We start from the raw sequence: 4,141 nt of genomic DNA, 5'->3' as shown, positions 1-4,141 counted from the left end.
TTCGTGTGTGACGAAACAATTTATTGCACGAAGCGAATAAGTGTTGCGCAACGAGGTTTCATTACTCAAAAAAAGAAAAACACAAGTGCAAACTGGGGAAGCGATAGTCCTTACTTCACCTGGAGGACTACCACGTTCATGCAAAATTTGACCTGAACTTCGAACCCTACAAGCTATTTTACACATGTTCAGTAACAGCTGTCGTATCAGTAAGAGGGATGATGATATTACAAAATATCTTGATTCACGTAGGCCACAGACACACACTTTTTCGAAATTCTTGCGTTGCCATTGGCTATCTTAATTCTGCGGAACACTCCGTACAGCCTGCCATGTAAAGAAAGCTGATTGTAAGCCTTGAACAAGAAAGTCGAGGGAAGTCGCACGAATTATACATGCGGGCAGGGTCTCCCGCGCGGTTTGTTACGAAAAAAAAAAAAAAAAAAAGATCGTTTCCAATGCCAGGAATCCGCAACTCCGAACTTTGAATGTAGCTAAATGCAAAAGAAGTGAGGAAGACGCGCCACAGAGCGCAGACTTTCATCGCCTGGCTTTATTGAGGCGTCGTCTCTTCAAATGGTTCGACTTGATCCAACCTTGTTATCGCGTTTCCTTATATAATATTCATTAACAAGCATACTTCAAGGTGCGCTCTGTTTCAAAAGCTGGGAACTCTACAGCCATGAGAAAGGCAGGACCGCTCACACAAAGCTGGATAAATTCATCCACTGGTAAAAGGCTTTGTGCAAGCGGCGCCAGAAGTCCTTGCCGTGTCACGTATTCCTTACTGTGTCCTAACGCGCAGTTATATTCGTCATGTCGCACCAACTATAGCCAAGCAACAATTTTGCGCTACTTTTAGCACTCCGATACCTTTCACTTGTCACCGATTAAAAGGCGTAAGCACGCAGCGTATATGCAGGAACCATGTGCCTGCGACCCCGATGCCTATCAGCATTCACCATTTATTTTTCACGGGCGAATCGGGATCGGAGCGCGCAGCCTCGGTGCTGCCATGTTATGCAAACACGGTACACGGCCATAATGCGGAGGAGCGTTCCGGTACCGGAGCCCGCTAAACTCCGCGCATGCGCTGTCTTCGTAGCTGGTGTGCGGTAACGCTCCGCTAAAATGACACCACGGGCTGCGGCGCGCAGCTATTTTGCGGCTAGCGACTCAAGCGCCCTCTTTACGAGATCGCGTATTCGCCCCCTCGCCCTAATAAGCGGCGCCTTTGCGAGGCGCGGAACGAGAGAGCATGCAGCCCGTGCGAGTTTGCCAAGTAGTACGCGTGAACTTCCTGGTGGCATCGTGCAGTATCATGGCATGACGCCGTGTATGTACGCGTGTAAGGTACACGCGCCTTCCATCGCCTCTCCGCCTTTCCCCTCTCGCTCTTTAACACACACGCGCGCATCCTTTATATTTGTATACATCATAACATTTCAGTGAACGCTATCGGGGCAGCCTGATCAAAGACCCAAAAAGCGGTCTCGCAATCTTACGCATATCATTCGACTTCTTCCCGCTGTTTTCGCACATGAGCGCACCGCATTCGCATGCCTGCAGCACTGAAGGCGCTTGGGGCCCACAATCAGCGATGCCGGAACGCAAGGGCGATAGTGAGGGTACCTCAAACACACCCTTAGTAGCACTGCACTCTATACATACGCAAGGGCTGCGATCACAGGCGTATATATACGACACATCCCTGTGGCGCCATAGAGTATGGCAGCGCGGCGTCCCTCTCGAGAAATTAAAGATAGTGAAAGGGGAAAGCTTACACGAAGGTCAGAGCGCGCGCGCTTCGACAACGACGGCGACAAAGGCCGCGCACGAGCGCACTTTCGTTGTTCTACTTTCGAGCGAGCGCGCGTCTAACGAGCCTGATTAAACCCGCAGCGACTGTCGCGGGCCGCGCGAATAATTGCGCTTTTTGTTGCGGCCCGCCGACAGCTGCAGCCTCCTCGCCGCTCGACCTTTTGTCACGGCGCTCGGCTCGCTCGTGGCGTGAAGACGGGGGGGAACAAAGGAACAGGAAGCGCGAGACGCGGGCCGTTCCGCCCCATCCCGGCCGCTTTCGCCCGCGACACTTTGCGCCGCCGACATGCGCTCTGTACTAAAACTCACCTCTCTCCCCCCCATCAGCAATGCCTCCTTCTCCAAACGACCTCTATGAAGGTATATAATGTGCATGCGACGCAGGTGGGGAGAGGGGGACATTAATTACGTCGATTCAGCGTGTGGTCCCGGCGCGTCGCCAAAAGAAGGCATTGCTATTCTTGAGACTCGATCGTCGCTGTAAGCGCAGTTATAGGCTGTACGGAACTTTCAATCGCGAAAGGTATGCCGGGAGTGTTGAAGAATGAGCCGCTATTTTCTGCTTGCGTCCGATCGGACCGGCACAAGAGCAAAGGTGCTTGCCCTTTGTCCTCTTCACGGTCCGCCGCGTCGTTCAAGTCCAGGGTTCGACACCGGCTATCGCCGCTCACTCGCCGTCAAAATAAAACGCGAGAGGAAGAGAGCGCAGGACGTCGGCAGAACAGGCCAAATGATCCTTTTGGGGAAAAATTCCTCCGGGTTTAAACTCCCGTCGAACACTGTCAGTATACAAGGAACATAGAAAAAATGGCGATATATGCAGGAACTGCGTCCGCACGCAACTGGCCACATCTTAATACAGATAAGACTCCGCCAGGTTGATCACGTTCGGGCAGAGTTTAAAGAATTAATGATAAAGAAAGTAAAGCACCCTTTGAGGCTTATATTGTCTCCAAACAATAATCATCAGCTATATTGCGTGCCTTTCATTAACCAAATCGGCGCAGAAGGGTCAAATGGCTAGGTTAGTTCATCAGTATCAAGGCACGACTGGGGAGTTCATTCAAGAACTCCGAAGTCGTTACATAAACGGCGAGGCGGGCGGTTTCTTACCGGATTACTCGGGAGAGGAAAACTTCGAATTAGATGCGGACTTTACGGTGGCGGAGGTGGAGTTTGCAATGGGGCAGCTTCGTACTACGTCGGCAGCGGGTCCGGACGGGGTTACTAATAAAATGCTGAGGAACCTGGATTTCAAGTCAGTGGGGGCGCTCACGGACTTGATGAACAAATATTGGGCGGCCGGGGAGATCCCGGCAGAGTGGAAGCATGCTAGGATTACATTTATTCCTAAACCAGGGAAGAAGATCTGTATTGAGAATCTTCGACCCATCTCGCTGACGTCGTGCTTGGCCAAATTGATGGAGCATGTGGTCCTCAACAGGCTTCAGGGCTATGTGGAGGACAAGGAGTTGATACCTAAAACGATGATTGGCTTCAGGGCTAATTTATCAACGCAGGACGTCATGATACAGCTCAAAAAGGACGTGGTTGATCCTGGGTACGGCACGGGCACCAAGGCTATCTTGGGGCTCGACCTCACAAAGGCCTTTGACAATGTCACCCATGAGGCAATATTAAGGAACCTATCGGACATAGGACCGGGGGGTAGAACCTTCCGATACATCAGATCATTTCTGGAGGATAGGACTGCGGAGATTGTAGTCGGAGAATTTAAATCGGATCCTTTCCCGTTGGGGGGCAGGGGGACACCACAAGGGTCGGTTTTATCGCCGTTCTTGTTTAATCTCGCCTTGATCAAGATACCACCCAGGCTGGCAATGATATCGGGACTTAAACATACATTTTATGCGGATGACATTACACTATGGGTAACAAGGGGAAGCGACGCACAATTGGAGGAAACTTTACAACAGGCAGTGGATATTGTGGAGGAGCTAGCGGGCGAGGCAGGACTCTCGTGCTCTCAGCCCAAGTCCGAGCTTTTTGTGCTTAGGCACAAACCAAGAGGGATACATGCGAGGCACTATGTGCCGCCACCACCGCTGAAGGTGAAAGTGGGGGGTGCACCGGTCGCTGAGGTCCAAACGATCAGGATCCTGGGGCTGTATCTGCAGACTAACAGGAAGAATAGGGAGGCCTTGGAAAGGCTCAAAAATACTGTCAATGCTACCGTGAGACTTATCAGGAGAATCGCCAATCGTAAACAAGGCGTCAAGGAACAAGACTTGTGTAAGCTGGTACAGGCGTTTGTGCTCAGTAGAATAGTGTACGCGACGCCTTATATGAAGATGGACGC

The sequence above is a fragment of the Dermacentor andersoni genome, chromosome 6 (assembly GCF_023375885.2).
Source record: "Dermacentor andersoni chromosome 6, qqDerAnde1_hic_scaffold, whole genome shotgun sequence".
NCBI lineage: Eukaryota > Metazoa > Arthropoda > Arachnida > Ixodida > Ixodidae > Dermacentor > Dermacentor andersoni.
Note: the sequence above shows the minus strand (reverse complement) of the source record.